We start from the raw sequence: 23,261 nt of genomic DNA, 5'->3' as shown, positions 1-23,261 counted from the left end.
GGGAGGGAGAAATTCACAGGCAGATGGATGAGTAAAATGAGGTGATGCTGTGACACACGTGGCTGCGTCCTGTCACAAAGTGCTCTAGCTCTGCCTGCTTACAGAAATCAGCTCCCACTGAGAGAGTGGGACCCACGGGGACCCAGCTCTGCTCCCACACCAGGGCAGGGCACCCAGGGCAGCACAGCCAGGGCAGGGCACAGCCAGGGCTGCACAGCCAGGGCAGGGCACACAGAGAGCAGGGCACACAGAGAGCAGGGCACAGCCAGGGCTGCTCCTGGCTCGGGCAGTGCCAGGAGTCCCCCAGCCTCTGCCCAGGGAGCCCAGCAGGGCTAGGCTGCACCCTGGCCAGCAGCTCCTGGCTCCCAGGGGCACACCTGGCACACCTGGGGACAGCAGGGCACTCCTGGCACACCTGGGCACACCTGGCAGAGCAGTTGTGTGTTACCTGACCATGCTGCACTGCTCAGGGGCACACCTGGCACACCTGGCACACCTGGCAGAGCAGTTGTGTGTTACCTGACCATGCTGCACTGCTCAGGGGCACACCTGGCACACCTGGCACACCTGGCAGAGCAGCTGTGTGTTACCTGGCCGTGCTGCACTGCTGGAGGGCACACGCTGGCATGCTGCAGGCTCAGGCAGTCCTTCTCCCGCCCAGCATCGTTCAGCTGCTCCTCCTGAAACAGAAACAAACGTGTCACACCCCCAGCTCCGTGTCACAGCCCGTGTCACACACCCAGCTCCGTGTCACACCCTCTGCTCCGTGTCACAGCCCGTGTCACACCCCCAGCTCCGTGTCACACCCCCAGCTCCGTGCCACAGCCCATGTCACACACCCAGCTCTGTGTCACAGCCCGTGTCACACACCCAGCTCCGTGTCACAGCCCGTGTCACACACCCAGCTCTGTGTCACAGCCCGTGTCACACACCCAGCTCCGTGTCACACACCCAGCTCCGTGTCACACCCCCAGCTCCGTGTCACAGCCCATGTCACACCCCCAGCTCCGTGTCACAGCCCGTGTCACACACCCAGCTCTGTGTCACAGCCCGTGTCACACACCCAGCTCTGTGTCACAGCCCCAGCTCCTGCAAAAATAATCCCAAAATCTCCCTGTGAGGTGAGAGAGAGCTCAGACTGCTGCCCCGCCTCGCTCGGAGCTGGCAGGGGAGGGACTCCTCTCCCAGGAAATAAAGCACTGCAGCTCCAGCAGGCAACAGCTGGAATGCAGGCTCATGCCCACACTTTTACACTCACACACTTCACCTCCCTTCCAGTGCATACTCATTTCTAACAGGAATAAATGGCCACTTTCCAGTTCAGACAGCCTGGCAGAGCATCTCTGTCCTGCCGTGCCAGGCAAGGCAGACATGCAGCACCAGAGGTGAGGAGCCTGGGCGCCAAGACCAAGGACTTAACTGCAGCCCCAGGAATGTATTTTTATGTATTTTTATGTATTTTTATGTATTTAGACAGCAGCCTGAGCTGGGAAAAAGAACAGTAAATAAAACTCAACCACACAGCCAAAGGTGAAACCAGCAGGGTGGGAATGCTTCATTTGCACCTCTGTTCACCACAGAGGCAGCTCCTCTCAGCATCCTGTCCCTTTAACCAGGATAAAGCCCACCTGCGTTCCCCATCCCAACCAAGTCCATAAAGGTGAAGAAGCACCTGAAACAGCACCAGGAATTACTGGACAGCTCCAAGCCTAGGAAATACACAGACAGAAAGCCAGCAACTAAACCTCAGCTCCAGGATTTCCCCTTGAAACCCCTGCAGTTGGGAGAGGATGTATTTGTGTATCCTCAGCATGTTTGGGAGTGACAAATAAATGTAAACTTGAAATATTTATATTGCTTGCTCAGAAAAAAAGCATTAAAGAACAAAGGATAAGTGACTCAAAGGTTCTGGAGCAAAAACAGGTGGCAAAAGCCAGAAACTGAGCCAAAGTCTAAATCTCAGCCAAGTTCCCTCACTGGGCTGTGTCTCCTGGAAGTGATCCAGGTCATAATTACTGTCAAGGCAGGAATTCCAAAAGTGTCTGCTTGGGTGTGCTCCCTGGAGTGGCGTGTGAGCAGCACTGAGCCCATAGCCTGCAGCAGCTGGGGCTCAGCCCCGTGCCCAGGAAGGCACAGCCTGCCCAGGGCAGCCCTGAGGAGCAGCCCCTGATTTCGGGCTGTGGAACAGCTCCTGTGAAAAATCCTCTGTGAAACAGCCCCTGTGAGACACCTCCTGTGAAAAATCCTCTGTGAAACAGCTCCTGTGAGATAGCCCCTGTGAGACACCTCCGGAACCAGCCCCTGAGGAGCAGCCCCTGAGGAGCAGCCCCTGCTTTCGGGCTGTGAAACAGCTCCTGTGAAACAGCCCCTGTGACACAGCTCCTGATTTCAGACTGTGAGACACCCCCTGTGAAAAATCCTCTGTGAGACAGCTCCTGTGAGACACCTCCTGAACCAGCCCCTGGGGAGCAGCCCCTGATTTCGGGCTGTGGAACAGCTCCTGTGAGACAGCCCCTGTGAAAAATCCTCTGTGAAACAGCCCCTGTGAGACACCTCCTGTGAGACACCCCCTGAAACAGCCCCTGAGGAACAGCCCCTGATTTCAGACTGTGAAACATCCTCTGTGAGACAGCTCCTGTGAAACAGCCCCTGTGAAACACTTCCTGTGACACAGCTCCTGATTTCAGACTGTGAGACACCCCCTGTGAAAAATCCTCTGTGAGACAGCTCCTGTGAGACACCTCCTGTGAGACAGCTCCTGTGAGACACCCCCTGAAACAGCCCCTGTGAAACAGCCCCTGATTTCAGACTGTGAAACATCCTCTGTGAGACAGCTCCTGTGAGACAGCCCCTGTGAGATACCTGCCTGGGGACACGCTGGCACCAGCCTGGGGGTGCTGGAACATGCCTGGGGCTGCTGGCACCAGCCTGGGGACGTGCTGCCACCTGCCTGGAGGGGCTGCCACCTGCCTGGAGGGGCTGCCACCTGCCTGGAGGGTGCTGCCACCTGCCTGGGGACATGCTGGGATCAGCTTAGGGATGCTGCCACCTGCCTGGGGACATGCTGGGATCAGCTTAGGGATGCTGGCTCCAGCCCTGGGGTGCTGGCTCCAGCCTGGGGACATGCTGGGATCAGCTTAGGGGTGCTGGCTCCAGCCCTGGGGTGCTGCTTGCCTCCAGCCCTCCCGTGAGTGCCAGGGACTCTCCCCTCCTGCCTTCCCCACTCCCAGCTCAGGAACTCTCCCAGATTCTGATGGGGACATGCAAACAGGCACCACTGTGCCACTGCCTGCACCCGGGAGGAAATTCTGTGGCTTTCACAGCTCCTTCTGGAGCCTGGCACAGGGTGGGGGGATGTTAAACCTCTCGGCAGTACAGCAGCAGCAGCCTGAAAAGCAAACCTGCGGAAAGCATCGCCACGCACCCTTCCCTCGCCCTTCCCCGTTTTTATGGAAACAGCTTTTGACTTCCTAGCAGAAATTCAGTCAGGGTTTTGTCCCTTCCCTGCGTGCTGCCCTCTGTGCCCGCCCGCTCCCTGCCCGGAGCAGCTGTGGCAGTGTGAGCGTGCTGAGCAGCAGCAGCAGCTCCCTGCTGCCCTGGCGCGTCCCTGCAGGGCTGCCAGGCGGGCAGGGGCACGCCGGGACTCACCAGGGCCCTGCTGCAGGGCAGGGCAGGGCCACGCTGCCCAGAGGGAGCAGGCTGAGGTGCAGCGCAAAGGGAACAGCGCTGCGCGCTCCCAGATGAGCCCCAGAGGCCTGGCACTGGGCTCCAGGGATCAGCTGCACAGGCTGGCACCCCCTCCTCGTCATGCTGCTGCACTGTGCTCGCCAAAAAATAAAAAATCAAGGGCTTGGAGCAATCTAATTACTAGTCTTGCATGAATCCAGAAATTTTACAGATAAATGAATGCGGGAGATTAGCTATAAGAAAATAAGCCACAGAAGGTGCCTGTAGAACAATCTCACTTCCCCCCAGAAAAAAACCCAGAGAGTACTGCCCCAGATCAGCATCAGCGAGCCACAGAGCAAACCAGCCCCAGCTTTGCTGGTGGATGGAGGCAGAGCCTGCCCAGAGCTGCTATTTCCCCTGCTGGAGGATTTTGTATTTCCCCTGCTGGAGGATTTTCACCAGGCTCACCACAGAACAAACCAACCAACTTTTGGTAATGGATGGAGACAGAGCCTGCCCAGAGCTGCTATTTCCCCTGCGGGAGGGTTTTTATTTCCCCTGCTGGAGGGTTTTGTGTTTCCCCTGCTGGAGGGCTTTCTCCAGGCTCACCCCCAGAAGCACAGCCCACCCTCACTCTCACCCCTGGTGCTGACCCCGCAGCCGCGCTGCAGCAGCAGAGGCAGCAGCAGAGGCAGCAGCAGAGTTTGCAGGAGGAACCTGCAATGTCCTGAGCGTGTCAGGGACGTTTCCTGCTGGTGCAAGGAGTGCTGCGGGCACCCCCAGCTCAGAGAGGGAGGTTGTTGAGGAAACAACGCCCAGGATGATCCTTTCAGAAGCCGAAGAGCAAAGCCAGCCAGGGAACTGACAGCCCTCCCAAAAGTACACCAGCAGCGCTGGTCTGGGGGTGCCAGAGCCCGCAGAGATTTCCAGGCCCACACTTCACAGAGCATGAGACAATTCATAAAGAAACAGCCACGGAAAATGAAACGTGGGAGACATTAAATATAAACTGTGCTACCTCAGATGGGAGCTGCATCTTTCAAAGTGCAGAAACGAAGGCACAAATGTGTGCTCACAACAGAGCAAAAGTAAAAATCCTCCTTTGGGTGTGAGGGCTGGCTAAAAAACTCCCAGCAGGAGGATGGCTTTGGTGGATTTAATACAACCTGACACCACAGTCTGGGTAGCAAGGTTCTCCATTGCCTGGAGAAAGGCATCTGTTGCCCTGTGTGCTAGCTCGCTCATCCATCAATTATTTTTGTTTTAAAAAAATCTTGTACCCTATTCATTTATCTGCAGCTCTTCTTCCTTGAGAAGCATTGCTGCCAGAGCCCTGGGAGGGCTGCACTGGAACACTGTGGCTCCAACCCCCTGGGAGAGCTCCGGGTTTGGGTGATGCAGGACACAACGCATCCAGGAGAAAGGGAAAACCTGGGGGCTGCAGGGACCTGAAAGCAAAATGAAACCTTCTGATCCTTTCCCGTGTATTCTGGCCCTGTAAATGACTCACTTCAAAGGCCAGGTTCACCACCTCCAGCTCATTTGTTATTTCTTCCAAGAGCTGGGTTTGAAAGGCAAAGCTGACTCACCCTCAGTGGTACAACTGCAGCTCCTGCCATGGCCCCAGAGCCGGGCTGGGGCACAGCCTGCACAAAAACCTGCCTTTAAATTAACCCTGTGAGCTCAGCCTGCACAAAAACCTGCCTTTAACCCCTGTGAGCTCAGCCTGCACAAAAACCTGCCTTTAAATTAACCCTGTGAGCTCAGCCTGCACAAAAACCTGCCTTTAACCCCTGTGAGCTCAGCCTGCACAAAAACCTGCCTTTAAATTAACCCTGTGAGCTCAGCCTGCACAAAACCCCTGCCTTTAACCCCTGTGAGCTCAGCCCTGTTCAAAACCCCTGCCTCTAACCCCTGTGAGCTCAGCCTGCACAGTGCAATCAGCCCAGCCTGCCCTGCACAGCTCCCACAGCCAGCAAGCTTCACTTACAATAAATGACATTTCATGGAAAACTATTACCTACAATGAAAAATAAACAAACGAGACGGTCTTACTTTTTTTAGGTGTTTTACTATTTCCATTTCATCCTTCCTCTCAATTGCCATGGTGAAGCACATGTTAGCAAGCAGCACAGGGAAGTAGCTGGACATTTTCTGAGGTTAGCACTTAAAAACGAATGAATTCCTGCAGAGAAGCTAACAACATGAGTTTTCCAGCACCACTCCTAGGGTGAAGGAAGAGCTGCTCAGAAACGCTTGCATTTTAAATAAAATCACAATTGGATTTGCTTCGTTTTAAAAATAGGAACTTTTCCGTGCAAATGATACTGTTCTAACAAAGGAAAACAAATGCAGCTTTACCCCCTAATCAGGAGGCTGAATTTAGCATAAGAAACACCCCACAAAAATAGCACTTCTTAAAAAGCACTGCTAAAAACAGCCACGGGAACTGAGCAGATTCCTGGCCTTGGAAAGCACCAGTGTCCTGCAGCACAGCCCTGGAGCAGATCCTGGGGAGGAAACACAGCAATTCCTCCCTGCTGGATTCCACTCCAGCGAGGCTCTGCAGGTACCCAGCCTCGCACACCTCTCACTGACACTGCACGACTCATTCCTGCTGATCACTGACACTGCTCAATTCCTGCTGGTTTCCATCCCCCAAGGCTCTGCAGGTACCCAGCCTTGCCCACCAGCTCGTCTCACTGCCTCTGCTGCTGCCTGTCCCTCTGAAGCTCTGCCTCCACCACGGGCCAGGTGAAACCGGGCCCACCTGAACCTCTGGCAGGCTCCCCTCCTGCAGGATCCCATGGAGCCCCCTTTGGTTGCTGCTGCTCAGGCCACCACTCTGAGCTGCCCATCACAGTCTCTGCCCCATGGGCATGTCCCCAAAGGTCCCTGCAGCTCCCCCTGAGCCGGGTCCCCTCTGCTCCCCTAAAGCAGGGAGAGCAGCCCTGGGAGTGGGGATGTCCCCAAAGGTCCCCAAGCAGGGAGAGCATCACTGGGAGCTGGGGATGTCCCCAAAGGTGCCCCTGAGCCTGGGGCAGCCTGGGCTCCCCTGAAGCAGGGAGAGCATCACTGGGAGTGGGGATGTCCCCAGAGGTGTCCCTGAGCCGGGTCCCCTCTAGAGCATCACTGGGAGTGGGGATGTCCCCAGAGGTGCCCCTGAGCCGGGTCCCCTGTGCTCCCCAGCCCGGCCCGGGCTCTGCAGCTGCCAGGACCTGTCCCCCCGCTGCCGCTGCTCCCCTCGCAGACACTCGCTCCCCTCTGGAAAGGGAGGAGCCCTCAGAGCGGAGCTGCCGATCCTCGCAGCGCAGTCAGGCTGGCTCTGCAGGCGCTCCTCGGGAAGCGTTTCCTTCTGAGAGCAGGGAGCAGCACACGGGCTCGGCTGTCGCCACGGTAACACCATGCCCCAGCAGGTGAAAGATCCACTCTGGTGGCGCTGAAAAAGGATGAAATGTACCCAACCCAGGCGGAACACCAAGCACCGCTCAAAGAGCTTCCTGTTCTGCCCAAAGACTGGCAGATTTTCCAGCGAGAAATGTAGAGATGCAAATGTTAAAAACCCTCCTGTGAACTCTTGGGACATCAGTAATTATTCAGCTGTCTCAGAGTAATTTTATTAGGCAGAAACTTATATCAATATATTGCATAAGTTTGGAAATCTCGATGAAAAGTTAAGCCAAATTTTTAGAAGCTATAAATGATTTGAAAACAGAAGATAATTTTTCATTTCAAGACAGACACGAGAAAAATATGCTGAATAATTTTAAGGATTAGGTGCCAGAAGCATCATTCAAAACCAGCTCTTCATGCTCCAGAAATTCTGTTTTCAGAACAGATAATATTACAGCCTTCAAGTAACACTGCACAACCCATTTTTCATCTGCTGAGCTAAGGCTCTGCACAGAAACACTGAACAAATTTATGAGAAAAGCAAAGGCTTCGGACCAGTGCTTTCCCTGCTTATTTTTTTTTTAAGGAAAGATAAACATTGGTCCTGATGTTTAACCCAAGTTTTCTATTTCAGGTACAAAGAGCCCCACACCAGCTCCTGAGTCTGGAGCCCTTCAGGCAAGCAGGAAGGCTCTGCTGGCAGCACAGAGCAACGTCTGCCCATTTCTGCACAAAACAGCAGAAAACCGTGCTGAAGGAGAGACGTGGCAAGGAAAGGGGAGGAAAAATGGTGCACAACAGCCCTGCTCTGGGAACTGACTGCAAAATAAACTGAGGAGAAACAACCCCTAAAATGGACAAAGGAGAAATAACCCCCAAACCTAACATAAAAAAAAAAAAAAAAGAATAACCCCCAAACCTAAAATAAACAAAGGAGAAATAACCCCTAAAATGAACAAAGGGGAAATAACCCCCAAACCTAAAATAAACAAAGAAGAAATAACCCCCAAACCTAAAATAAACAAAGGAGAAATAAATAAAAAGAAAAATAACCCCCAAACCTAAAAAAAATATAAAAGAAAAATAACCTAGCCAGCAGCTGGACAGTGACAATACCAAAGGAGAAATAGCCCCCAAACCTAAAATAAACAAAGGAGAAATAACCCCAACCTAGCCAGCAGCTGGACAGTGACAGAAACCCCAGCAGGGGGATGTCTGAAACCCTGGGGCACTGCAAAGGGCCATTAGTGCCACCAGAACACGGGGCTCCACCAAGGTCAGTGCTGAACGCTCCTCCTGCTGAATTCAGGTTACACAAATCATCCCAGTGCTGAGAATATTTCGCTTCAGGCCTCGCCATTTTTAACTTTTTAATTTCATGAAAATCAACTGTTGAGGCAGCTGCCAATGAAAAGCTCTGGAAGTTCTCAGGAAAGGCTGTGGGGAGAGGAAAGAAGAAAAAGAAAGGAACACAGGAAACCACCAAGCACAAAGGCTCTATTCTATTCTCTGTTTCAAACCGCTGCTTATCAGAACTGAACAAAGAGGCTGGGCTTGATTAAAGCAAGCCTCAGGTGTCACCTTGCACAGCAGCCTCCTGAGCCGTGGCAGACAGCCCCAGCAGCTCCCCTGGCTCTCCCAGCTCACCAGGTAAAGGCAAACCCACGGTGGAAAACCTGCTCCTGAAGAAAGAAGGGATCTCCCACCAGGTAACTGTAATGCCCTGTGCTAAGCAAAACCCTGCAGAAGGTTTTCAAACTACACAGAAACTGCCCAGCACTTCAGACACAGGCCAGATACTGTCAGCTGTATTTCCACCTACTATGAATTTCATTAACATGTATTTTCTGTTCCTATCGAGCTAATTTTCCATTGTGCTTATGCTTTCTCATGATATATTTGTTTGTTCCAAGGAATGCTGAGAGCTCTTCGGTCCTCAAGCAAACTAATTAGTTTTAATGAAGCCAGAAGAAATTAGTTTGGGTTAAAAATTGACAGATAACAAATTTAAGTGATGCTTCTGGTTGGCAGTGGGCTGAGACAGAAGGTTAATATCAGTTCATCTACCATTATCAACAGAGATTTTGCAATTAGGCAACATTTCTAGGCACATGAAGGACTGAAAACCACTGAATTTTGTGTTCATATGATGTCTATCAGAGAAGCTGAGGAAAAATAACCTGACAATAGGTCTGTGTGCGTCTGGGAGTGGGGGATGGCAGAGAAATGATTGCAAACTCCTCTCCCCTGGAGAGGGAGATGAAATCTCCCCAGGCTGACACTGAAATGAAGCTGAGCACCCCCGAGTCTCCCCGACACAGCTATCAGCAAAAGGAGGGACGAAAGTGGAAATTAAAGATGGCCCCAGATGGCTGCACGCTTATGAAGCTTTCCAGAACATAAATTTCATCTCATTGATTCATCTTCCCAGCTGCCTGCTGAAGGATGACGCCTGCCTGCAGAGGAGATCCCCAGGCACTCCGGGGGACCCGATCCCCCGGTCCAGGACAGAAACGGGCAAAGCAGCACATGAAAACTGGCATTTCTCCCAAAAGATATCCCCGTGCAGAACACTCAGCGCCAGGGCGCTGCTGAAAGCACGGCCAGTGCCTGCACAGCACACCCAGCTGTGCTCCCAGACCCAGCTGTGCTCCCACACCCAGCTGCAAGTGTGCCAGACCTGCTGCAAATGTGCAAAGCTTGCTGTAAGTGTGCAAAATCCGCTGCAAACAGGCAAAAACTGCTATAAAGGTGCAAAATTTGATGTAAAGGTGCAAAACCTGCTGCAAGCGTGCAAAACCTGCTGCAAGTGTGCCAAACCTGCTGCAAAACCTGCACTTGGAGCCTCTCTGAGGCCAGCCAACACAATCCTGCAGTGAAGCACCTCACAGCACACTCAAACCCCTGCTGGAGCTGCACTTGGAACCTGTCTGAGCCAAATCAACACAATCCTGCTGCAACCCAGCTCACAGCACACTCAAACCCCTGCTGGAGCTGCACTTGGAACCTGTCTGAGCCAAACCAACACAATCCTGCTGCAACACAGCTCACAGCACACTCAAACCCGTGTGGAGCTGCACTTGGAGCCTCTCTGAGCACAACCAACACAATCCTGCTGTAACCCAGCTCACAGCACACTCAAACCCCTCTCTCTGCCTGCCCCCTGGACTCCGAGCTCTCCCTCTCCTCCCTGGCACTCTGGAAGTCCCAGAGCAGCTCCCAGCTCTGGATTTCCCCTTCCCCACAGCAGCAGAGGGAGGGATTTGAGTCTCTCCTAAATCCGCGTGTCCCTCATTAGCCATCCTTCCCTCCATTAGTGGCGTCTGTTGTTCTGCTTTCTGAGCTCCCAGCAAATTACCAGCAAATTGAATCCTGCAGAAAGTTGTGGCCGCTTTCTCCCCCGCGCCCGGCAGAACCGCGTTTTCCTCCCTTCAATCTACGCTACATTTACTCGCGCAAATTATTTCCAAGATTGACTTCTGATGATAATGCTTATCACAGTTCAGGGGATTATTCTTCCTGTCTATTTTTAGCCAATTCCCGAAGAAAAGATTTGATCTGGAACAACTTGTGAAGGCCAAAAGTGATACTTGAACAGAAGATAATTTCTGTTCCCTTCTGCCTCCTTTGGAGCACCGCACCCAGCCTGTGGCAGGAGACACAAAGCCCTCACTCATCTCCTCCTGCACAAATAGTGCCAGCAAATGGGGGAGCATGGACACAAGAATTAGGAACAAATCAGTATAATTCCTTTGAATTAGATGTCTAATAAATGCTTTTCTTTATGAACAAACCTACAAGTAAAGACATTCTTCCACAGTTTTCAACTGCTCTGAAATTCTTTTAAGAAAAGAAAATTATTATGTTTTGGTGCTATGTCATGAATATAACCTTCTGTTTAAAAAAATATATATATTCTCCGTATAAAATTCTCTCTTTTTAAAGCCCCATGCTTCAAATTGCTCGAAGTATGATGGGAGATTATCTGCTTAATCCATTTCTTTCACTTGGGCATTTCAGATTTCATGCAGCTGTGCCAAGTTAGTTCTGCTTAACAGCCCTGGGAGCTCCTCACAAAGAAGTAAAGGAGCCAGGAGAAAACCATCCAGCCTGGGGGGTTCAGAAGGGCAAGCGCAGAGAAATGGGGCTGCAGGGGAGGGATCCCGAGCTCCAGCTCCCACTGCTGCTGCAAGGCTGGAGCAGCCCCGCACCCTCCCCCTGCTGGGCTTTCTGCTGAGGAGGCAGCAGGGGAGCTTGGGGCTGCATTTCCTGCAGCGGGAATTCTGTGAGCTGCATTTCCTGCAGGGGGAATCTGGAGAGCTGCATTTCCTGCAGAGGGAATTCTGTGAGCTGCATTTCCTGCCGAGGGAATTCTGGGAGCTGCATTTCCTGCCGAGGGAATTCTGGGAGCTGCATTTCCTGCAGGGGGAATTCTGGGAGCTGCATTTCCTGCAGGGGGAATTCTGGGAGCTGCATTTCCTTGCTTTCCTGCTGTCAGCACAGCTCAGCATGACTCAGCCCTGGTGCTGCCCTGAAAGGGCTTTAAGCCCATAATTAACCAAATGAGTTCCTTGCCTTGGTTCTCCCTTTGGGTGGCTGGGTTTGTCTGTCCCCTCCGCTCAGTCTGCTCGTGCTGGCCCCACTCCCTGAGGCTCCCAAACTGCCCCAGCCAAGGGATCTGCAGGGCAGGGCAGGGCAGGATGGACCCCTCGGCTCTGCCCTGGAAATCCCTGTCCTGCTCCCAGGCAGCCTGCAAGGAAAGCCAGGTTCTGAACGTTTTCTCTCTGCCGGATTGTCAAATGGCATTATTTCTTCTGCTGTGCAAAATGTGTGCTGGAAGTTGCTCAAATGCCAAAACTTGTCTGATCCTGCCACAACGTAGTAGAGAATAATTTCTAAATTTAGGAAGTAATTGCTCTGCTGTCCAGTGAAACGTACGCTAAAAAACCATTTCCTCTAGGCAAGTCCTCATTTTAAACACCAACTCGGGCTGCAGTGACACAAGCACTAAACCTCTGGGGAAAGGAAGCTGTGCAGTTCCATTGTTGCTGTTTTCTGTTTCCGTGCTGTTTCACAACACAATCCAAACAACAACAGCACTGCTCAGATGTCATCCAGCACACGCTTACAAAGTGCTTGGCAAATAAAACCGCTCCGTTCCCCTGGGTCATGTTTCTTTTTGTGGAGGACTCTGCCTCCCCCAGCTGCGGTTTCTGAACAAAAAGCTGACATTTCCCACTCCTTTGTGCAAATGGAAGCAGGGAAAGGTGCTGGTTTCAGACACAGCCTGCCTGGCACTGCTGCCCTGGAGCAGCTCCTTGCCCGCCTGGATCTTGGGAGCACCCAGACTTTGACTCCAGGAATTTCACAGGACTGAATCCCCAGCTTCCAAAACCTGAGAGAGGCTGGGGGACAGCCAGGACAGTCTGCTGCCACTGAAATGATTCTGTGACAGCCCCACAAGCTCAAGGTGGGTTTAAACCCCTGCCAAATCCCCAGAACTGGCAGCAGCCCGGCTCTGCAGCACTGCCCACGAGCAGCTCTGAGCCTCGCCCGTGCCTGGTGCTCGCTGAATTACTGCTGGAGTCTAAACTCAGGGCTAGACATGTTCCACGTTTGAATTGTGATTTCACAGTTCTTCCAACTCGGCACCGATCCTGACGGGGGAGAAAAGGGCAAACCAAAATCCAGAGACCAAACCCGCCACAAATTTTTGTCAGTGCTCAGAAAGAACCAGGGGGAACGCAGGGGGAAGATGCACAGACCAGGCTGTGAATGGGAATCACAGAGCAGATAAAGAGACACCAAAGGCTGTCCCCAAGCACAGCAAACTCCCCAAGTGCCTCATCACCTTGGAATCCTGCCTGCCTGTGGAAGGAGAAGACTTTCAGTCCTGTTCCTGGGGTGGGCTCCCAGCTCCTGCCTCCTGCAAACCCCAGCAGATTCCATCCCTGGCGGCCCCAGGTGGGGCACTGCCCCTGCCCAAAGCCAGAGGCTTCACTGCGAGGTGCTGCTCCTTCCTGGGAACATGGAAAACTGGTAACAAACACGTGGGGCAAACCTGCAGGTGTTTGAGGGGCAGCACAGGGGATGGAGGAGCCAGGAGCTGCACAGAGTGGTTCTGAGAGCAGGGACAGCAAACCCTCAAACCCTGCCTGGGAGCAGGGACAGCAAACCCTCAAACCCTGCCTGGGAGCAGGGACAGCAAACCCCCAAACCCTGCCTGGGAGCAGGGACAGCAAACCCCCAAACCCTGCCTGGGAGCTCTGCATGCCTGCCATCCACCAGAACCTTTCCCTGGCTCAAAGCACACCCTGCCTGTGCACAAACCTGGCACTGAGACAGGTTCTCAGCCACATTCTGGATCAACTCCTGTCCTGCCAGCAGGAAAAGGTGCATCACTCAGCCCCAGGAGGTTTTAATGCACAGCTCAAAGGCCCAGCAGCTCTCAGCCATCCCGGGCAGCCTGGGATCTGATAACCAGTTCCTGGGGCATCAGCACTCTGCTTTTCTGCTTTCTGCTGCAGCGCTGTGGCGCTGCAGGGGGCCCACAGTGACACCACGCAGTCCTGAGGGAAAGGGGCAATGTCCATCCTTGATCATTTTTTAGCATGGAACTCCATCTGCATGCCCAGAAAGGAGGATCTCTGCAGCCTCCAAAACCTCCTGCATTCTAAACTTCTAGAGGGTGCTGAAGGGTTTTTGAAGACTAAGCAAAGGAGAGGTTGCATTCAAAATATGGCCAGACTCCCAAATTCAGTATGCTACAAAATGTCTCACAACTTCAAACACAAGAGCAAAGCAGCCAGCGCTGGTACACTGGTGTAACACAGCACTGACCACTTCCAGGGCTGGGAAGAAAGGTGCATTAATGAGACCCAAATTGCACTGGAATTTAACCAGCAGCCCTTCAAGAGAGCAGACAGTTCCGGAGGGGTGGGGGATGCTCCTGCTGCTCTGGGGAAGCTGCGTTCCCCCACTGCACCGCGCAGGGACAGGCAGGACCATGGGCACACAGCAGCTTCCCCTGGCAGCTGGGAGAGCCAAGGGAACAGCCTGCTAAAAATAATCTGTTTTGTTCAGCAATAGCTTGTCATGATTGTCTCTGTGGCGCTGCAGCCTGTGAGGAAGGCTAATTCCTCTTCACAGATCTCTGCGTGTGCTCCCACAGCTCGAGCCAGGCTCTGATTTTCCAGCCTGCTTGGGAACCAGGAGAGGCTTTTACAGGGTGGGAGACATTAATGCCACTCGAATCAAACCTGCTGGAGACTGTTATTGCCGAATTCTAAAGAAAAGATTCAAAACAGGAACTGTGGGGGAAGAAAATGGGAAAGAGGAATGCCAAAGCTGCAGTTCGCTGGCAGAAACAACCATGCTGCTTTTGCTCCTGGAGTTTGCAGGGCAGAGAACCTGAGCCCTGCTTGTTCCCAGCTGCCCCGGCAATGCAGCCAGCTGCACAGGAGCTGCTGCCCCAGCTGCACCTCTGCCCCAGCAGGGCTGGGCACCTCCCTGGCCAGGCTCTGCTGCCCCGCAGGCCCTGCTGCTGCACTAGAACCTGCAGCAGAGCCTGCGCCTGCACAGCTGCTGCACAGCTGCACCAGAACTGCAGCAGAACCTGCTCCTGCACAGCTGCTGCACAGCTGCACCAGAACCTGCAGCAGAGCCTGCACAGCTGCTGCACAGCTGCACTAGAACCTGCAGCAGAGCCTGCACAGCTGCTGCACAGCTGCACTAGAACCTGCAGCAGAGCCTGCACAGCTGCTGCACAGCTGCACTAAGCCACATCAGCACCTGCAGCAGAGCCTGCACTGCTGCTGCACAGCTGCACTAGAACTGCAGCAGAGCCTGTGCCTGCACAGCTGCTGCACAGCTGCACTAGAACTGCAGCAGAACTGCAGCAGAGCCTGCACCTGCACAGCTGCACCAGAACCTGCAGCAGAACCTGCACCTGCACATCTGCTGCACTAGAACCTGCACCTCCACCGCTGCTGCAGCAGAGCCTGCATCAGAACCTGCACCTGCATGGCTGCTGCACAGCTGCACCAGAACTGCAGCAGAACCTGCACCTGCACAGCTGCACTGGAACCCGCAGCAGAACCTGCCTCTGCACAGCTGCAGCAGAGTCTGCAGCTGCTGCTGGGGGACACCCAGCCCTGCACAGCTGCAGCGAGAAAATGCCCTCACAGGGCGAGAATCTGAGAAGCAGAACTGAAATTGAAATCCAAAATCAAACTCAAAAAGCTCAAAAAGCCTCCCAAACCCTCCTGCTGATCCAGCAGTCAGCCAGCCTATAACAATTACATTGCTTTTAACACACCTTTTAATTGCGTTTAATTATTAACGTTCACGCTGCCCTCAAAATGACAAAGTGCCTCAGCTGGATCACGGATAAAATGTTAATAACGTTGGAAAGCAAAGCCACAAATCTGAGTGTGGACTTCAAAGGTGCCCAGCATCACCTGTGAGTGTGTTCAGAGCATGGCAGGAAGGCCAGGCTCCCTGTGGAAGGCTCAGAGCACTCTGCAGAGCTGGAAACACCTCTGAAGGCATCAGGAACTGTTTTGCACAGACAAATAGCACGGAGACACTTGCTCCTGTCAGGAAGGAGAATTAGCAGCATTTAGCCTTTAAAAGGAGCCAGACTCACAACTGCCAAACACTCTGGGTCTTCAAGGAAAGGGAAAAAACGTGGAAGAAAGATGGGAAAGCTGAATTTGGTTCAGAGCTCTGGCTGGGGAATAAGCCAGCAGGTTCCAGACTCCTCCTGGCCCTTCAGAAGCAAAGCTGCACCCAGCACCTCCTGCTCCAAATGCCAACAGGAAAACCCCAGGTGGCAACAAATGCACAGCTCCATCTCCACAGGACACGGCCAGTCTGCAAAACCTCACTGCTAGGCTGAAAGCTGTGTCACGAGAGATTAATCACACCAAGGAAAACCACCCAGAATACACCTCCTCATCATTGGTACTTTGCTTATATTTAGGGCTTTTAAAAAATTGCTCTACACTGACTTCAGATCAAAATATTTCCAAATTTGCAAACTACACAACTCCAAATTTGCAAACTACACAACATTTTATGGAGAAAAACAGGAACAGATTCTCCTGTGAATACATTTTGGTCAGTCTTTATCTTTTACTTACTCCCAACTCCACAACCTTGGTTTACATCTCAGAATCTGACAGGAGCAGGGCTTATTCCAACTAAACCAAATTACAGGTATCAATTAATGGCTCATGCTTGTTTGCCAGCTCCTGCAAGCAGAAGGGTGGATAAAAATGTATTTACAGCAGAATTTAATTACCCATTTTCAAGCCACTGGCCTCCTGGCAAAAGCCTCCCGATGTAGTGCAGAACAGGGCTTGGATTAGGAATTAATTTACTGTCAGGAGTGATCTGCAATTTAACAGCTTAATCGAGTTTGCTGTGAAATTGGTCAGGAGCCCTGGAGCCTGAGCTGCCCCGGAGCTGCTGCAGCCAGGCAGGGTCAGGATCCACAGCTCAGGCAGCAAACATAGCTCAGGCAGCAAAACAGAGGCTCTCTGAGACCAGAGGCTGCCCAGGATCCAAACCTCAGCCAGAAACCAGAGCGTGGGTCAGGAGCCACAGCTCAGCCAGCAAACCCTGAGCCTGGATCAGGAGCTGCTCAGGATGCATAACTCAGCCAGAAACCAGAGCCCTTCTGTGACCAGGAGCTGCTCAGGAGAACTCTCTCACACGGAGTTACTCCGTGCTGGATCCTTTCAGCATCAGACAGTGGCAGGCTCAGCTCTTCACCCTGTGCACTCAGAACAGAGTTTTCCTCCTGTGCAGTCATCCTCCACCCCCCTGGATCCCAGCCCAGGGTGAGCTGTGGGCAGCAGGCATCAGCAAAGCCTCCCCCATCTCCAGTGGGAAGCCAGGCTTGCAGCCCTCGAAATGCCAAGGCACAAAAAAAGCATGCCTGTCCCAATTTCTGCATGTTATTTTGGTATACTTCGGGAAAAAACCCAACAACACATAACTCATTAATTATAACCTTTCAAAAGCGTTTTCCTTCCCCCCCAAACTGCTAAAATTTAGCGGAGCTGCAGCCAAAGTTCTAATAGAACCATTTTTGGCTTTTGCCATGCACAGAACATCATGAAGTAGGTCTCCTCCTTCTATTGATGCACGCGTGTTCGAGCAGTCGGTGCAGGAAACTTTCAAAGGTGCTGGTCAGTGCTCCTGTGGGCCCTGCAGCCTGTGCTGGTGTGTGCACACACAGGCCACGGGAGGGAACAGCAGCTGGCAGTGCCAGCAGGTGTGCCCAGCTCCCTTCAGGGACAGCCAAGTGCAGATTTTATTGCCATGTTTATGTATTTCACTGATTTCTACACCACAACCCTTCAACACAGGCTGGCCTTGCTCTCTGCTGCCTGAGCCGAATTGCCAGAGTGTTTTAAAAATGGAAATGCTTTTGGTGGTCACATGCACTGGCTTTCTTTGGAAAGTGGTTCAGTGCTGATGAAAGGGACCAGATTGGAGTTCCCTGATAATCCATAAGGAAAACAAGGCACTGGCAGGGCAGTGGCTCAGCCAGCTCCCTCCAGTGCATCTCCCCTTAAATCCCTGGGAGGAGAACTAAAACCAGCACCACACACACCTCACATCTCTCAGCCACAGTCTGGCTCTGCCTGCTCACACCCTTGGCCTTGCTTCTTGTTTCCAGCAGCAGGGGAAGCAGCCAGAGAGAGCAGATTCCAAATGCCCCGAGCTGCAAGGGAGATGCTGAAGGACAGCTCTGAGAAACATACTTGAAATATACTTTTCATTCCAATGTCAGCCTAATTTACCATGAGAATTAAAAATTCCGGGGCAGGAGTTTGAAGCTGTGTCGTTACTCCTGATCTAAACGCCAGCGTTCTGCATGGCTTGCCTTGTCAGCTTTAAACTCTTCACAAAAGGACTTGATTTTTATTTTTTTTTGGCCCAGCATTTGTCAGTGAAGCACCTCGTGCATTTGGAATCTGCGCTGGGATCCCCAGACAGAGATGCAAAATAAAACATGCATGAGTGCTGGGCACGGGATGGGGCAGCAGTTTGTGAACATCAACACACACCAGTGTTCCTGTTCCCACAGCTCAGTTCTGCTGGCTGCACCTGATGAGCAGGGACAGCTCACAAATGCAGTTTTAAACATCTTTCTGACAACCATATGCTTTTCCCCAGCACACCTCTCATCTCAGATGTACCTCAGCAAGCCATGGGCTCACCACAGCCCCTAATATCAGAGAGGGGTTTCATTTAAAATGCCCTCCTCCCAGCTGGGCTGCCCTCACAAAGTGCTGCACAGACTGTATAAACCCCATTTATATAACCTGGAGCTCTGACCCAACACTTCTGGTGGTTTTTAGCCAGTGCAAAGCAGGCCAGGTGTCCCTGAGCAGAGTCCTTGCTGCAGAGCCCATCATCAGAACGTCTCCAGGACACAGAGTTTGTCCAAGCAGTGATCACTGCACTCACCTGCTGCCTGGGAATATTCTGATTATTCACCCAGACAGGGCTGCTGTGTGCAGGCACCTCTCAGCCCTGCTGCCAGGGAATATTCTGATTATTCACCCAGACAGGGCTGGGCACCTCTCAGCCCTGCTGCCTGCAGGACCTGCCAGGACCTGGCCAGGACCTGGCCCATGGGGAAGGAAAATGAACTCTGACACTGTCCTAGGGAGCCCTGACACGGGGAACTCTGCCCCAAGGAGCCCTGACACTGACACAGGGAGCTCTGACACTGTCACAGGGAGCCCTGACACAGGGAATTCTGTCCCAGGGAGCCCTGACACTGTCACAGGGAGCTCTGACACTGACACAGGGAGCTCTGACACTGACACAGGGAGCCCTGACACGGGAAACTGTCCCAGGGAGCCCTGACACTGTCACTGGGAGCCCTGACACGGGGAACTCTGCCCCAGGGAGCCCTGACACTGTCACAGGGAGCTCTGACACTGTCACTGGGAGCCCTGACACGGGAAACTGTCCCAGGGAGCCCTGACACTGTCACTGGGAGCCCTGACACGGGGAACTCTGTCCCAAGGAGCCCTGACACTGACACAGGGAGCTCTGACACTGCCCCAGGGAGCCCTGACACAGGGAATTCTGTCCCAGGGAGCCCTGACACTGCCCCAGGGAACTCTGACACTGCCCCAGGGAGCCCTGACCCTGTGCAGTGTTCAGCAGTGCACTGCACACCCCTCAGAGGAGCTCAGCAGTGCAGTGCACACCCCTCAGGCTCCAGATCCCCCACTTTCACAGAGCAGAGATTCCTCTGCCTCCCCGTTTGTCAGGGCACTGGCTGCAGCCTCCAGCCTCATGGAGGCTCCTCAAAACCCCTCACAAATGCACTAAGGGGCTCACTCCAGCTCAAGGATGGGCAGACCACCAGAAGATGAAGAATCAGAATAGAAAGCCCGGCTTTACAAAATCAGTATTGATTTTCTGAAAGCCTCAGCACAGCCAGAGCCAGCTCTGGGCCCGAGCAGGAGCCAGTGAGGAACAGAGGTGTCGCAGCTGTGCCCACTGCAGAAAGCTCTGATATTCCCCAGCATTTTCCTCACCTGCTTTGGTGTAATCCCTGTTGGAAAGTAAAATCTAAATCCCCACGCTTCCTGTAACAAGGAGTCAAGCAGTCCCCGAAATAATTTGTAAATTAAATCTCAAGCCAAAATAGAAACCTGTCAGATAACACACCTCTGAGCTCAGCAGCAGCACCATGGGCCTGAAGGGTTTTTATGGGGTTTAAGATTTACATTTTTCAGTATAACCTGAATACTTTGCCTCCAACCACTGTACTGGACAAGAAGCCATGCAAGATTCTGCAGTCTGAATCATTAGGACAAAAGTTAATTAAATCACATTCTCTCCTCAGACATGCTATTTTGTCCTCAAGATGATTAAACAAGAGACAAATGTAATTAGGGCAGGAAAAAGTATGAGCCAAAACGTTAATGTTATTGTGTGTTTTAGAAAAATGGAGCAGTAAATCACCTTGCAGGAACTGATAACAGAGAGCCTCAGCCTTCCTGCCTGGTGCAAGCACCACGCTGATGGGGCAGTGTGGAGGGGAGCTGGGCTGTGCCAGCAGATATTCCACTCAGGAGAGAACACCTGAGCCTGGCTGAGGCAGAGCCACCAGCACACCTGAGCCTGGCTGAGGCAGAGGGAGCCTTGCAGGGAGCACCAGCACAGCCCTGGGTGTGAGGGCCAGGGAACACAGGCTGCACCCAGCACCACCCAGCCAGGGGGTGAAAAACCCACCAGCTGCCCCTGAGAGAGCCCAGCCCTGTTCCACACCAGGAATGAACCCACCAGCTGCCCCTGAGAGAGCCCAGCCCTGTTCCACATCAGGAATGAACCCACCAGCTGCCTCTGAGAGAGCCCAGCCCTGTTCCACACCAGGAATGAACCCACCAGCTGCCTCTGAGAGAGCCCAGCCCTGTTCCACACCAGGAATGAACCCACCAGCTGCCCCTGAGAGAGCCCAGCCCTGTTCCACACCAGGAATGAACCCACCAGCTGCCCCTGAGAGAGCCCAGCCCTGTTCCACACCAGGAATGAACCCACCAGCTGCCTCTGAGAGACCCCAGCCCTGTCCCACACCAGGAATGAACCCACCAGCTGCCTCTGAGAGAGCCCAGTGTTTGAAAACACCCAAAAGAGATGCCAGAGTAGAAAAGCTCCAGTAGAGCAGTGCTTCACCAGAGGCTGGCGTGGTGCCCAGAGCGTCCCCCCGTCCAGGAGGGGCGGCTGCTGCCCAGCAGTGTCAGATCTCCTGTGTGCCCCCAGCCCTGGCCAGGGGGCCCAGAGTGGGCCACGATGGACCCCAAGCCTGGCTGCTGCCCACAATCATTCCTCTCTCCTCCTCTCACAACCCAAATCCAAACAGAGCCTTTCGGGCCGCAGCCTCTCGCCTCCTGGAGGCACAAGTTCTTGGTGTGAGGGGAACAACCAGGGGAGCCCCAGTGACTCCAGGGTGCCCCCGGTGGGTCTGGGTCTGCAGGCAGCCCCTCCCTTCCCCTGCTCGGGGAAATCTGGCACTGCAGGACAACGCTGACTCCCCTTTCCCCCCGAAATGCCTTTCACCAGACCTTACCACTCAGTTCCCATCACTGCTGTGCAATTATTCCTTTCAGGAGCAGAGATGCAAAGGAGGCATTAACAGCCGCTCAGAATATCACATTTCTGCACTTTTCTCTTGTCATATTAAATATAATTACTTCTGATGCAATCAGACTCATATCCTTCACATGGATAAATCCAGCACCAAATTTAGAACCTCAAGCTTCACACATCAGGCTCCTAAAGCAAAGCTTTAAGCCTTTACTTTCAGTTCAGCGAGGTACAAAGAACAGTGAGAACATATGGTTTAAAAATGGTGTTTTAAAATGAAATTTCTTTAAATGACTCTGTTGGTTACTGGTGGCAAAGTGCTTTGAAGATCAGAGGTGATACATGAACTACATCTCCTAACTCAGCAGCAGGAGACGGGAACCAGTAACTGACCAAGCCTTCTGGAAGTTTCCTGTCCAAATTCAAGAAGTGCCTGAAAATCAGAGCATGTGAACAGCCAGAGATGCAACCAGAACACATCTGCTGCCACTCAGAGCCAGGACGGGTGCCCCAGAGGCACAGACTGTGCCCAGGCTGCTGCACTTGTTATTCCTGCATCCAGAGCTCTGCCCTGGAATTATTCACATCCCATTCTGGCTTTCACAGCCCCACCTGAGGCTGAGCACTCCTGTGTGCTCAGTGCCAGCTGCCACAGTACAGGAGCTATTCCTGCATCCAGAGCTCAGCACTGGAATTATTTATGTCACTTTTTGGCTTTCACAGCCCCACCTGAGGCTGAGCACTCCTGTGTGCTCAGTGCCAGTGCTGCCACGGTGCAGGGGTCATTCCTGCATCCAGAGCTCAGCTGTCATGGTGCAGGGGTTATTCCTGCATCCAGAGCTCTGCACTGGAATTATTCACATCCCAATTTGGCTTTCACAGCCCCACCTGAGGCTGAGCACTCCTGTGTGCTCAGTGCCAGTTGCCACAGTTCAGGAGTTATTCCTGCATCCAGAGCTCTGCCCTGGAATTATTTATGTCACTTTTTGGCTTTCACAGCCCCACCTGAGGCTGAGCACTCCTGTGTGCTCAGTGCCAGTGCTGCCACGGTGCAGGGGTCATTCCTGCATCCAGAGCTCTGCACTGGAATTATTCACATCCCATTTTGGTTTTCACAGCCCCACCTGAGGCTGAGGCTGCACCACAAGCACTCCTGTGTGCTCAGTGCCAGTTGCCACAGTTCAGGAGTTATTCCTGCATCCAGAGCTCTGCCCTGGAATTATTCACATCCCAATTTGGCTTTCACAGCCCCACCTGAGGCTGAGCACTCCTGTGTGCTCAGTGCCAGCTGCCACGGTGCAGGAGCTCAGCACAACTGAGGGGGTGCAGCCAAACCCTCCCAAGCCTCCCCCCAGGAACGCCCAAGCCCTGGAGCTGTGCACACGCACACAAACCCACACGCAGCCCCGGGCAGCAGCTGGAGTGCCAAACAAAACTGCCCCGAGCTGCACTGCAGCTGCCCCGAGCCGTCCCGCAGGGGCAGGACTTACTGAGAGCTGCCAGCGGTGACACTCTGCAGCTGGGCCGGTGACATGGGCTGGGGATCTGGCTCTCTTCTACAAACCAGCTCTGAGCAAATCTCTTCTGTCGAGCTGCAGGCTGCAGGCGTGGTGGAGCATTTCCAGACTGTGCGGGATAGAAGAGAAGCGGTCAGTGGCCAGTTTGTCACAGCTGCATTGCCCCGGCTCCGGCCGCGCCCGGCGTGTGCCCCAGAGCTGCAGCACAGTGAGGGTTAATCACCGCTGCATGCAGTGAAAGCATGAATTAATTAAATAATTAATTAATCCAGCCTTGCCGAATAAACATTTTTGTCATGGCAGGCAACAATCTGAGGTCCAGCAAAAGCTCCAAAAGAAGCCTTAAACGGTGTCATCACTGCTAAAATGATTTCAGGGGGCAAACGCAAAAATTCAGTCTCAGTACCTTCCCTAAGAAATGTAGGGACACAGAACGAAGCAGGAAAATTCTATCCAATAGTTATCATTGCACTCTGCAAGTCTGCCAGAATCTCTCTTTATAGTAACAACAAATTTCCAGCAAAGGTTAATACAAGGCAGCATTAGAAATCCTGCAGG

The 23,261-nt window shown here is 53.0% G+C and overlaps 1 protein-coding gene across 3 annotated transcripts in view; it reads right to left on the bottom strand.

Moving 5' to 3' along the window:
- The window catches only part of LOC119707598 (RIMS-binding protein 2-like), a 69,366-nt gene that overhangs the window by 24,539 nt on the left and 21,566 nt on the right, over positions 1-23,261 (bottom strand). For 2 of the 3 annotated variants that reach the window (XM_038152828.1, XM_038152830.1), the window contains exon 2: positions 22,677-22,812. The gene's annotated coding sequence lies outside the window, so the exon portion shown is untranslated. Of the gene's footprint in view, positions 1-590; positions 605-22,676; positions 22,813-23,261 lie in introns of those variants that run through there. The other variant, XM_038152829.1, reaches the window with a different exon arrangement.

The sequence above is a fragment of the Motacilla alba genome, chromosome 15, assembly GCF_015832195.1.
Source record: "Motacilla alba alba isolate MOTALB_02 chromosome 15, Motacilla_alba_V1.0_pri, whole genome shotgun sequence".
Classification (NCBI taxonomy): Eukaryota; Metazoa; Chordata; class Aves; order Passeriformes; family Motacillidae; genus Motacilla; species Motacilla alba.
The sequence above is the reverse complement of the archived record's forward strand: the minus strand, read 5'-3'. Positions and strand labels throughout refer to the sequence as shown.